Raw genomic sequence first — 14,654 nt, 5'->3', positions numbered from 1 at the left:
ATCATAATATTTTCTATTTTTTTATTTATATTTCTTTTCCTTCTCACCTTTTCAAGTTATTCTATTCAATTTTTCATATTATGTATTTTTTATTTGCATTTTGTGAGTGTTCTAATTTTTAAAAGTAGAATTCATTATTGAATAAGATTATAAATTAATATTTTTCTTTTCTAAAAAACTCATATTTATGTATGTTATGTTGAAATTGACATAACAATACTGTGTTAATTTTTTTTTAATTTAAAACTTATGTTATATTTTTAGTTTCATTTATTTTAGTAGTATTGAGTTTATATTTCACATTCCAAGTCAATAAACTTTTAGGTTAGACTTGATAAAGATTATCTTTAAGTCAATGTTATAATAATTTTATGACATTATATTTATAATATTAACATTTTTTGTTAAACGTGCATTTCATGATATTCATAGAAATCTTTGCTTTTAGTTGTTTTTTATAATTAATTTAATTAAATTATACTAATTTCAAAGAAAAATTAATTAAGAACATATATTTAAAAAGCACGGGTAACCTACTTTTGGTTTTAGCTCCTTTTTAAAGTCATTTTAAACTTATTTAAGTTATTATTACCTTGATAAATACTTCCGAAATCTAAAAATGATATAAATATAGGTTTGACCAACTTTTAAGTCACTCTCATATTCTTTTCACCTTATTGAGTTTTTATATTTCTTATGTCATTTTTTTTTCTTTCGGCTTCTGTTTGGGGGATGCTGACATTTACTACCTCTTGTGATAAAAATTTATGGAAGTTTAACCAAATATTTTCTTAGCAGATTTGGACCTAAAGGGAATATCATACTATCTTTAAAAAATAGTTATTGATTTGTGTACATGAAGTTTCGAATTAGTTTTGAGGATTTATTTCGAGAGTTTGGATGTCTTTAATATTGCTTGTTTCTAGTGCCGACCAGTTTCTTGTTTGCGTTTGCAGAGAAGATATATTCATTTGGCCATATCATTTGTGAAAGATCCACCATATTCGCAAAGAAGTTGCATTTTTTATGAGTAGGCGGCTCAGGTGGGCTCTTCTAGTTATCTTCCAAAATTAATGATTTTTTGTAGTAATCATTAGTTGACAAATGTGACACATTATGTTCCTTTTTAGACACTGAGGGTACGTTGTGTTCATGTTCAGGAACGGAGAGTACTTTCTCGTAGTTTTCTTCTAATACTGATGACTTCTTATAGTAAAATTATTCTTTGACACTGAGGGTATGTTGAATTTTCACTTTTCGCCATTGTGGTAGGTACTTTATTGTATGATGTATTTGTTGATTCATAAGAATAAGGTGAGTATGCCACAGTAGAAGTGGCAATCAAGAAAAATATCAAAGCACAAGCAAATTGAAGCAATTGCTTCTTCATTTGGCTACAATTAATATATTACAAGCTATTATTTCAAACATCATTTATTTAATTTTATGTTTGGTTTACTACATGGTATTTAGACAAACCATGTAAAATTGTTCTAAAAGGCTAGGAAAATGACCTTAATTGCCGCTAATTAAATTCACCTATTAACCACGGTTAAACACTTTTATATTTGAAGTAGAAATTTACACCAAAGATTAAATGTTTTTATAATATGTTATAAGATCAAAATGATTTATAGGTCAATGATGTATTAAATCAAATGAGCTCAAAAAATTTAGGAAGTGCGTTTTTATGAAAATTTCATACAAATCTCGTAGTGCTAAGAGATAATAATATCTTATTTTTATTCTTCTACAAATTGCAACAAATACGTTAAAAATTTGGCGGACCTGGATACATCCCAAAGCGTCCCGATAAATCGCATTCTGATTTCGGATACATCCCTCAAAGTCATGCTACATCACGTCTCCATTTCAGATACATCACTCAATATCTTTATATATCGCCAAAAGTGATGTATCCGACCAATCATATATCACATATAAAGCTATGTATCCAATAATATGAGAGAGTAGGAATTTTTGTAATTTTTCAAATGGTAGAAAATTATAGAAAATATTATAAAATAAGTTATGAATTTAGTTAATTTTTTCTAATTTTATACGGTATAATGAACTTACAAATATTTTTATTTTCTTTCTTATTTTGCTTCTTGTTTTGGTAACATGAAATGCCAGCCACTCTACTCTTGGTATGGGAATCACCAAATCCTCATTGATGGTTGTTATTTTGCTATTGAATTTATGAGAAATTAATTGACAATTACTGGAAGAAGAGGTGAATGTATAGATATAAACTTTCAGTAAAAAAAAAATGTATTCAATATACATAAATCTCTAGATACACAAAATAGAATTTAAATAAAAAAAAATTTGCAACTCCAAGTAGGAAAGAGAAAAAAAATAAAACAATTAAAGAATTAAATTTTTGTTATAGCCATGGATATCATGCCTTTGAACTCATAATAATATGAGAACCCTATTGGTTATATATGTTGGGCCGGAGAAGACCTTCATTGAAATATGAACATGAGGGATAAAAAATTTAGTAATATAGAGGTGGTGGTGATGGAGAAGGTGACGGTTTCTTGAAGAGTTAGTTTTTGGAAAAGACACCATCTTGTATTCTGGTTTAGACACTAAGGGTACCTCTTAAAAATTTGGCACTTTCTTTTTTCTTGAAGTGCTTTGTATTCTTGTTTAGGTACTGAGGGCACCTTATGTTGTCAATCTGTGTTATGAAAATCAGGAATTACTGGTTGTAATAAATCATTCAGAAACACGATGTAACTGAGATTTTTAGAACCAGTAAATAAGATGAACATAAATTTATTTGTAAAAAATAATTGAATCTGTAGAACTTACCAGAATCTGGAATACTCTTTTTGATAATTTAGGAAGAAAATCAAGTCCACTGAATTCACAGTGTCCCCTTAAGGAAATTATTCCCCTCTAGTATCCAAGGTTTGATTTGGAATATAACCTCCCAGGGTAAAATGATCTTAATCAGTAGAGTATAGATACCAAAAACTCTACTGTCAGCGAATCAATCCAAAGCAGGAAAGTACACGAAGAAATATGTGTTTTTTAAGAAGAAGGAAGATCAGAAAATTCGTAGGGAAATATTTTGAAGACTGAATGGTATTTATAGGCAAGAAGAATATATTCTGAAAGGTTGCAACCCTTTTAGAATTGACACGACCATTAATGAAAGGTTGCAAACTTTCAAATGGTATTGATTGTTCCTGAAAGTTGCAACCTTTCAGAACAGTCATGGCAGAAATTTTAAAATATAACGGAATTTAAAAAAGGTCACGCGCACGGATCCGAGTCGGGTCGGGTTAACTAAAAAGTTGAAAACATTTCGGTTAACTTCTGTTATCAACTAATTAATTGAAAATAATTTTTGGCCATTAAATTAATTAAATAAATAGTTAAAATAAATTTGTCCAAAAAATTATCTGTCGATCATTTGCCAAAGCCAAAGCCGAAGCCGAAGCGAGCTAGCGACGACGACGACGGCGCGAGGGGGGTCCCTCTTTCCAACCCATTTAACAATTAATAGGAGTTTTTATTTATTTAAACTCTCCTATTTTCTTTTCCATTACCAATGAGGGAGTATTGCCTTTTTCATTAAAGCATTAGAGGACTTTTCAAGTTCCCAACCTTTCAAGTTCTAAACTTTTCTAATTCCTCTCCTTCCCTCTATTTCCCATCAATTCTTGCTACATACCCAACACCTTATAGACATTATCTGATGATTTGATGATACCTTCTTATAGTTGTCTTCTGGAAGTGATGTCTTCTTTTAGTAGTCATTCTTAGGCAAAGAAGACACTTTATTCCTTTTTAGGCATTGAAGGTATCTTTGGAACATAAAACGCCATCTTGTAGTTATCTTCTGGAACGGATGGCTTCTTGTAATAGTCATTGATTGGAAAATAAGGCAAATTGAATTCCTCTTTAGACATTGAGTGGACCTCTAAAACAGATGGTACCTTCCTATAGTTATGTTCTAAAATTGATGGTTTCTTTTGATAGTCATTCTTTGGCAAAGAAGGTTCTTGTATTCTTGTTTAGGCACTAAGGGTACCTCTGAACAGATGACACCTTCTTGTAGTTATCTTTTGGAACTGATGGTTTCTTGCAATAGTCATTTTTTGGCAAAGACGACACCTTGTATTTTCGTTTATGCATTTAGGGTACCTCTGGAACAGTTAGCACCTTCTTGTAATTATCTTTTGGAACGGTTGGTTTTTTGTATTCATTCTTTGGTAAAGAAGGCATCTTGTATTTCTCTTTAGGAATTGAGGGTTCCTTATAGTCGTTATCTTTTGAAATTGATGACAACTTATTATTGTAATCTTTTGTAACTGATGGATTCTTGTAGAAATCATTCTTTGGCAAAGAAGGCACCGTGTATTCCTCGTTAGGCACCGAGGGTACCTCTAGAACCGATGACACCTTCTTATAGTTATCTTCTGAAACTGATGGCTTCTTGTAGTAATATGGGAAAAAATAGGTACCTTATATTCCTCTTTTGGCACTGAGGGAACCTTGTATTCTACACTTTTAGCTACTGTAGTTGGTGCATTGTTATATGTTAAATCTGATGATTCTATGAATAAGGTGAATATGCCATAGTGCATGTGGCAATCAAGGAAATTGTTAAAGCACAAGCAAATTGAGGCCATTGCTTCTTCATTTGTCTTCCCATTGAGAATATTTGTATTTTAGTACTAGAATTTTCTTTTTGTTGTGTTTTAGAATGGAGAAAAACTAGGTGTTAATATAGAGCTTAACTATGATGTAGATTTGGATGGTCTTACACTAATATTAACAGATCAGAGATTTTCCTAATTTTTTTTGGTTAATGTTGTTCCACTAAGGTGTTGAGATAATGGAAACCCATGAATAATTTTTGTTGGTAAGTTGAAAATTAAGTCCAATCTTTTATTGACTTCCAAGAATGTAGTTCTTATTCTTTTTTGTTATTATTTTATGATATTGATACTTTGAGCGTTACTTAAAATTCACATCATTGGACCATACATTATACATGTTGGGTTTAGCAAAGTGTGAATGGGACAAGGAAAAAAAATGAAAAGTTGAAAAGTGACGGAATCAATTTGGAGAGAAAATGAAAAGTCATTTGTAGAGTGCAAATGAAAAGTCATTTCTCCCATATCGGCAAAAGAAAGGGAAATTGTTGTCCTTACATTGGGAAACATTTCCTTTACTTATTAAAGAGCTAAGAAGAAGGTGTCCCCTCACGCCGTTTTCGTCGCTCGGTCGGCCTCGGCTTCTTCTTCGGATTTGACAAATGATTTGATTGATAAATTCTTGGACAAAATTTTTTTAATTGATTTTTGTTAATCAAATAAATTCTGTTAATCTTATCTCTTATAAATTAATTCAGGATGTTAGTTAATTAATTATTAACATAATTAATTTACGTATAACGGTAACATTCTGAAAAGTCGTTATTCTTTTCGAAAAGCTGTTACATTCCCAACAGACATATTTTCCAAAAAGTTGTTATTTTTTTCAAAAGACACAACTTTTTGGATAAAACAGGTCTGAACAAATTTCTCTAAACAGACACGTTTCTTGCTGAAAATGGCTATAAAAGAAAGTCATTTTTCATTTTTTTAAACACTAAATTTTTTTTCCTTCTATGGATATATTTTTTCTCAAAATCAAAGTATCGATTGACTGAAAGTGTGTGACTTCTTGTTGTTGTTAAGTTCGCGAAAGTTAAAAAAATTTGAGGTACCGCTATTTCTTTAACATTATTAATCTGTTTTATCTTGAGAGAAATTAATCCATAATCTAGGGTACAGTGAGGGGATTAAATTTCTTAAGGAGACACAGCAATTCCTATGGACTCATATTATTTTGTTTTCTGTCTAATTCATCTTATTTCTGTTTCTGCTTTGATAACCTTTTAAGTACAGGTTAATAACAAGCTTAAGAAATTTATTAAGTTTCTGTATTTGACGTTTTTGGAGATTAAAACCTTTATGATTTTTAACTCTGTTTAAATTTTTTAAAATTCAGTCCATTAAAGATTAAAAGAACATAAAAACTTTATCGTTAAATCAGAAATAGTCTGTGTGAAGATTTGTTCTTTACTGTTAGTATTTCAAATACTAAAATTATCTGACATTTGTGACAGAAAAAAATGACTAATTCAAGTCAACTGATTGCTGGAATAGTGAGTGCTGCAACAGTAAGTACTGCAACAACATTAGTTGCATAAAATTTTTCAACAGCTGCCTTAGCGCTGACTGAGAAACCTTCAAAGTTTTCTGGAGTCGACTTCAAGAGATGGCAGCAGAAGATGTGCTTCTATCTCACTACGTTGAGTCTGCAGAGGTTCATTAATGAGAATGTTCCTGTTATATTAGATGATACTCAACCTAAAGAACGATTCCTTGTAACAGAAGCATAGACACGCTCAGATCTTTTGTATAAATATTATATTTTGAGTGAACTGCAAGATGATCTGTATAATGTGTACAGAAATGTCAAAACCTCAAAAAAAACTATGGGATGCTTCAAAAAAGAAGTACAAAACAGAAGATGCCGCAATGAAGAAATTCATTGTTGCAAAGTTTCTGGACTATAAGAAGATAGACAGTAAGATCGTCGTCACCTAAGTTCAAAATCTACATGTCATAATTTATGATCTCCTTGCTGAAGGTTTAAATTTATTTAATGTCTATGTTAGAAATATTAAGTTTCCTTTAATACTCAGTTAATTTTTAATGTAGGACTGATTGTGAATGATTCATTTCAAGTGGCTTTTATTATTGAGAAGTTACCTCCATTTTGGAAGGACTTCAAGAACTACTTGAAACATAAACGCAAGGCGATAACTGTTGAAGATCTCATAGTAAGGTTGAGAACCAAAGAGGATAATAAGGCTGCAGAATAGAGGTCACGTGGTAATTCGGCATTATCTGGGGTAAATATTTTTGTAGAATATCCCACAAAATTAAAGAAAAGAAAGAAAGCATCTGGCCCAAATAACAATCCTCCTAAGAAGAAATTCGATGGAAGTTGCTTCAACTATGATAAACGTGGTCATAGGGCTACTGAAGGCCGAGGTGCTAAGAATGACAAGAAAAAGAAGGATCAAGCAAACATGGCTGAATACAAAGGATAATTGAACGATCTCTATGCAATGCTTTCAGAATGTAACTTGGTTAAAAAATCCATGAGAATGGTGGATAGATTCTGGTGCCTCATGCCATGTTTCTGCCAACAAAAAATTATTTTTTCATATATTCCAGCACCTACATACGAGAAGTTGTTTATGACAATTTCCCTATTGCAAAGGTTGAAGGAACTGGCAAGGTCCTATTAAAGATGACATCAGTCAAGGTGGTGACTTTGAACAAGGTCTCATATGTTCAAGAATTTAGAAAGAATTCAATTCCAGTTCTGACTTAGAATGGATTCAAAGGTGTATTTATTTCTAATAAAGTAGTAGTAAGTAAGAATGATCTGTATGTAGGAAAAGGGTACCTTAGTGATGATGACCTTTTAAAACTCAATCTAATTGTAGTTGATATGAATAAAGATTATGCTTCTTCTTACTTGCTTGAGTCTAAATATTTCTGACATGAACTTTTGAGACACGTTACTCACAAAACCTTGCGAAAACTGATAACTTAAATGTGATCACAACATTTGAGTGTAGTAAATCAAAATGTAAAATTTGCATTGAATCTAAGTATGCTAAGCATCCTTATAAATCTGTTGAAAGGAATTCAATTCCGTTAGAACTGATTCACACTGCTACTTGTGACATGAAGTCAATGCCATCACGTGGTGGGAAACAATATTTCATAACTTTTATTGACGATTGCACTAGATATTGTTATGTTTATTTGCTAATGGAAAGGATGAAGCAATATATGCATTTAGGCAATATACAACTGTAGTTAAAAATCAGTTGGATGAAAAGATCAAAATGATCAAATGTGATAGAGGTGGAGAACATGAATCTCCATTTGCAGAAATGTTTTTAGAAAATGGAATAATCCGTCAATCTACTGTTCCATACACTCCTCAATAATGAGATTGCAGAAAGGAAAAACTAAACTTTAAAAGAAATGCGAATCCATTACATATAAGTTAAGGTTTATCACAAAACTTGTGGGGGAAGGCTATCCATACAGCAAATCGAATACTCAATAGAGTGCCTCACTCAAAGACGCGTGTTATTCTATAAAAGAAATGGAAAGGTAGAAAACCCAACCTCAAATATATCAAAGTGTGGGGGTGTCTAACCAAAGTCCAAGTAAAAATAGGGCCTAAGACAGTGATTGTGTGTTCGTTAGTTATGCTACAAACAGTAAGACTTGTCCATTTTTGGTTCATATGTTCGAACATCCGGATATACATGACAATACGGTAATGGAATCAGATAGTGCTGAATTTTTTGAACATATCTATAAAACTAGACTTGAGTCATCTAGTTGGGGGGTTTAAACAACCCCGAGAAGAACAAAAAGAGAATGAAACCAATGAAGAGAGTTCAAGGCGTAGTAAACGTCATAGGACGACAACTACTTCATTTGGATATGATTTTGTAACATTCTTTCTTGAAAGTGAGCCTCAAACATTCAAGGAAGAAATGTTGTCAAGCGACAATGGAAGGAGGCTGTCAATAGATAAATTGAATCAATCCTAAGCAATCATACTTGGGAGTTGGTTGATCTTCCTCCAGGAAACAAACCCTTGGGTTCAAATTGGATCTTTGAAAGGAAGATGAGAGATGATGGAATTATTGACAAATATAAAGTAAGACTTGTTGTGAAAGGCTTTAGACAAAAAGAAGGTCTTGATTATTTTTACACATACTCGCCAATGACTAGGATTACATCAATTCTGATGTTAAATGCCCTAGCTGCAGTATATGGTCTTGAAATCCAGCAAATGGATGTGAAAACAACATTATTAAATGGAGATATGGAAGAAGAAATTTACATGGAACAACTTGAGGGTTTTGTAGTTCATGGTAAAGAAAAGAAAGTGTGCAAACTTATTAATTCACTTTATGGACTAAAACAAGTACCGAAGCAATGACATGCAAATTTTGATCAAACCATGTTGTCAAATGGATTTAAGATCAACGAATGTGATAAATGTTTTTACATTAAAGATACTCAAAATCAGAAAGTCATTGTATGTCTATATGTGGATGACATGCTGATAATGAGAAAGGACATTGCCAATATAAAAGCTACTAAGAGTATGCTTGCTAGTAAGTTTGATATGAAAGATGTACAAGTTGCTTGATATTCGGAATTAAAATTCTCAAAACTTCTAATGGTCTAGCATTGTCTCAAAGTCCTTATTTTTAAAAGATACTTGAAAAATTCAATTATTTGAATTTTAAAAGGGCAAAGACTTCAATTGATTTTAACCTACATCTTGCAAAGAATAAAGGTGAAAGTCAGTATAAATTGGACTATGCCAGCGTATTTGGAAGTTTGATGTATGCGATGAATTGTACACAACTAGACACAGCTTTCGCTATCAATAAACTGAGTTGATACACAAGTTATCCCAATTAAATCATTGGTTGGCAATGAAGAGAGTTTTGGGATACTTAGATGATACTCAAAACTATGATTTGCATTACCACAAATATCCAGCAGTTATTGAAAGATATAGTGATGCAAATTGTTTACTGGAACAACTGAAACAACATCCACAAGTGGATACGTTTTACTAACGGTGGAGGAACAATATCTTGGAAATCATCCAAACAAACATGTGTAGCTCTTTCTACAATGGAGTGTAAATTCATTGCCTTAGACAAGGCATGTGAAGAAGCTGAATGACTCCAAAAATTTTTAGAAGATATTCTGTTTTGGCCCAAACCATTGGCCCCTCTATGCATATACTGTGATAGTCAAGCTGCAATAGAAAGGGTGGAAGCGTTATGTATAACGGCTAGTCTCGTCACATAGGACGAAGACATAACTCTGTGAGACAACTACTTTCTAGTGGAATTATCACAATTGACTCTGTGAAGTCAAAGGTTAATATGTCGGATCCACTTACAAAAGGCCTAACTAGAGAGGGAGTTGATAAATCATCGACAGGAATGGGACTGTGGCCGAGAACAAGTCATCGTGGAGAATAATTTTCCTAGAAGATGGGAGATCCCAAGATCTAGGTTCAAGGAGATAAAACAAATTTATTGATGACGGTTCAACATTATAAAAAATTCTTTTATGGTGCATTCTCATGATGAGTCAAAGTCTATGATGACGGCATAAGGACTTTTTAATGGTTGCTATGTTTGATACAGGGTATATCAGATAGTGTATCTACATGATAATACATTTAGAAATCACCTATGAGAGTGTGAAGTGTAAGTCGCTTCAAGGAGAATCCGAGAAGGCCAGTTCTCTAAGCACTTATTAGCCGAGATCTGTTCATGGCTGAAACGAACAAAAAAAAGAGAACTAATAATAGTTCAAGGGTTGATTGTGTGACTTTTGTTGTCTAGGTATAGATCAAAGCTCGAGAATTCAAAGACATCAAATCTACCGATTGATAGAGTATATCTGATATCTGTTCTCTACAAAAAGTTTAAAGGGAAACCTACTTATGTAGATGTGATTAACCCTTACTTACAAGACACAAGTTTTTCAAGCATACGTTTTAACAATAGTCATTCCCCATTCATGTGGGGATTGTTGGGTTTAGCAAAGTGTGAATGGGAAAAGGAAAAAAAAGAATATGAAAAGTTGGAAAGCGAGGGAACCAATTGTGAGGGAAAATGAAAAGTCATTTGCAAAGTGCAAATGAAAAGTCATTTCTCCCATATCGTCAAAAGAAAGAGAAATTGTCACCCTTATATTGGGAAGCACTTCCTTTACTTCTTAAAGAGCAAAGAAGAAGGTGCCCCCTCACGCCGTCGTCATCGCTCGGTCTCGGTTTCGACTTCGACTTCGGATTTGCAAATTGATGTGATTGATTGATAAATTTTTTGGACAAAATTTATTCAATTGATTTTTTTATCAAATAACCTTGTTAATCTTATCTCTACATAAATTAATTCAGGATGTTAGTTAATTAATAGAATTAATTCACATGTAACGATAACGTTTTGGAAAGTCGTTATTCTTTTCGAAAAGCTATTACATTTCCAACAAATACATTTTTCAAATTTTTTTCATTTTTTTTAAAAGATACAACTATTTGAATAAACCGAGTTTGAAAAGATTTCTCTGAATAGACACGTTTCTTGCTGAAAATGGCTATAAAAGGAAGTCATTTTTCATTTTTTCAAACGATGAAAATTTTTTCCTCCTCTGCTTATAGGGCTGGGCATAATATGGTTAAAACCGAAAAATTCGACCGAATCATTTTTTAAAAAAATTTTGATTTTGGTTTTTCGGTCGGTTTCGACTTTGAATTTTAATATTTGAGTCTTCCAGTTTGGTTTTTGGTTTTTAGAATTAAAAATTTAGTTAATCGAATAACAAAATTTGTGTATATTTATAAATGTTACCCATTCCCAGTCGGCCTATCTCAGTAGCCCACAAACTATTATTCTCAATGCAACTACCCAAATTCCTAAGTCTCAGCCCAACTACCAAAATTCCAGGCCCAATTACTCATTCCCAGTCGGCCAAATTTCTAATTTCCTATAAATTGATGATAAATCCCTAAATTGATAAATATTACATATTTACATACGTCGACACTGACACCGACTCGCCTCTCTCAGTAATGCAGATTACAGATACGCTGGTTGCCGATGCCGACTCGACTCGTCACTCATCTGTCAACTCTCAGCTCTCGTCAGTTGTCAGTCGTCGCCGGAGTAAGTGCCATTACCCCCATTCCCTTCTATGGTGAAAAAGGTAAATAAAAGACTTGCTTATGTTCTGCTGAAAACTGCTCATCATTTTATACAGGCATTTGGTGCTCAATGACAAGGGCGTACAAGTGCAAACATTTCAGAAATTGTGCGTGCCAATCTTTTCAACCGCATTTGATTTTGTGCCTTCAAAAACTGCATCTCTGACTGTTATTAGATGTTAAAGTTATAAGTAAACCTCAATCAAAAAATTTATCGTTATCTGAAGTTGATAGTAGATGTCATATTTAATGTGTGTGTAGCCTTGTTTAACTTGTCTAATTTCAAATGGACTAATGTAGCTCTCATGGATTAGTGGATGAAACATTAAGACTTCACGATTGTGTCGTCTAAGATAGTATTGAGCCTATCTGTGCTTAGCTTGAACCAACCTTTGATTAAATACTTAAAGTTGAGGTAAAGTTTTATAATAACCCCCTAACTCAAAAATGGAAAATATGTTTAGAAGTTCTACTCTTTGTGGGTATTTAGAGTTTTTCATTAATAATTGTTTGAGTCCTGCTAAATTTGTATCAGATTTGGTTAAACCGAAACCAAAACAAATCAAAATTATAATAACCGAACCAAATCAAATTTATTTCAGTTTGGTTTGGTTTTACAATTGGGCAAATCGAAAACTGAAAAAACGAATCGATATTTATGAACCGACCGAACGCCCAGCCCTATTTGCATATATTTTCTCTCAAAATCAAAGTGTGAGTCTGTGTGACTTGTTGATGTTCTTAAGTTTGCTAAAGATAAAGAAATTTGAGGTACCGCTATTTCTTTAACAAGATTAATCCGTTTTATCTTGGGAGAAATTAATCATTAATCTCGGGTACACTGAGGGGATTAAATTTCTTAATGAGACACAATAATTTTTGTGGACTCGAATTTTTTTGTTTTCTATCTAATTCATCTTATTTCTATTTCTGTTTTGCTAACCTTATAAGTACAGGTTAATAACAATGCATACTTTACAATACCAAGAATAACAATATATTGGAAGTTATTATATTTCTAATATATAAACATATTTAATTATATGTTTTGTTTAACAATTTGGTATTTAGATAAATCAATTCAAAATTCAATTAAATTTACCTTATTCGCCACTAAATTCACCAAAATTCTTATTTTGTTTACTATCCATTTGTGTTCCAGAGCCTATATTAGAGCTTCGAGGGAACCTTTGGAACATATGAAACCTTTCATAGTTATCTTTCGTAACGGATGGCTTCTGAAAGTAGTCAAATTTTGGCAAAAATAACCCCTTGTATTTTGCCTCAGGAACTTATGACACCTTCTAGGAACATATGTCACCTTCTTGTAACTATCTTTTGGAATTGATGGCTTATTGAAATATTCGTTTTTGGGAAAAGACATCATGTTGTAATAAGATTTAGGCACTGAGGGTATCTTGTAGCCTTCACCTTTAGCAATTGTGGTTGGTGCTTTGTTGTATGTTGAATATGTTGATTCATAATGATAAGGTGAGTATGCCATAGTGCATTTGGCAATCAAGAAAAATGCCAAAGCACCAAATTGCTTCTTCATTTGTCTTCCCATTGAGAAGAATTGGATTCTAAGGCTAGATATTAGTTTGTTTTTCTTTTTCTTGTGTGTTTTAGAATGCAGGTATTAGGAGTCTATATAACATAACGTAGAAGGTGATTTGATAATTTTGATGCTCATGTTGATTTTATCATTTTTTGCTTAATGCTTTTCCACTTTTGTCTTGAGATCATGGGAAGCCATGAACAATTCATACACATCTGATTAATAATCACTTATTTTTTTAAAATCAAATCCAAAGTTTATTGACTACTCCAAGAATGTTGTGTCAGTTTTTGTTGTTGGTACATTGAAAATTAGATTAAATAAAATTTTAAAGTTTAAAATACATAATTTCCGCGTAAGATCATTATCTGATGTAATGATCAAAATCAGTTGGGTCCATTATTTTCGATTTGCCTCCTTTGTCCAATAATATGAGTCTACTGGAAACACCTTTAAGAAATTACAAATAGAATAATAATTTTACTATATCACCTTTGGAATATAATAGATATAATATCTTCAAATATGAAATAGGGAAATGACTAATTAATGATAAGGGTAAATTAAGAACTATGTGTTCAACTATCCATAGATTTCACAAGGAATAATACATAAATATGCCCTTTAACTTTTCTTTATTTTACATTTATTCCCTCAAACATTAAGTATGCACAAGTAGACACACAAACTTGTATAAAATTGAATAAATGGACACACACGTCCTACATGACATCCTATATGACAATTTATGTCCGACGTGATGTTCGCTATGTATTATGTTACATAAGATTCATGTGTCTACTGGTCCAACTTTATACAAGTTTAAGTGTATACTTGTGCACACTCAAAGTTGGAGGGCGTAAATATGAAATGAGGTCAAGTTAAACGATATATTTATGTATTATAACATTTTATAAGTTGGACAAATATTGTTAGATATTATTTTAGTATAATGAACAAATATTATTAGACGAAGGAAGTATACCAAACTGTTGTTAAAATATTCTTTAATATTACGGCTAAACTTTTCAATGAGTGGAGTACGGAGAATCTGTTGTGACATAGTAAAATTGTTTATCTGATATTATTTTAAACATATCATATACTTGTTCAATTTGTGTCACGTATTTATACTAGATTCAATAGTCCATATCAATACAGGTTCAGTATATGTTGCTTGTTTATCTCAATTTAAATATTTTGAACTTTGAATTATTTTAATTGATAGTATATTTTATATAAC

The 14,654-nt window shown here is 32.0% G+C and overlaps 1 pseudogene; it reads right to left on the bottom strand.

The window, feature by feature from the left end:
- Positions 1-3,973: 3,973 nt before the first annotated feature.
- LOC107006288 lies at positions 3,974-13,495 on the bottom strand (annotated as a pseudogene).
- Positions 13,496-14,654: the final 1,159 nt, after the last annotated feature.

This window comes from Solanum pennellii, chromosome 12 (assembly GCF_001406875.1).
Source record: "Solanum pennellii chromosome 12, SPENNV200".
NCBI classification, from domain to species: Eukaryota; Viridiplantae; Streptophyta; class Magnoliopsida; order Solanales; family Solanaceae; genus Solanum; species Solanum pennellii.
Note: the sequence above shows the minus strand (reverse complement) of the source record. Positions and strands in the feature narration are given on the sequence as shown.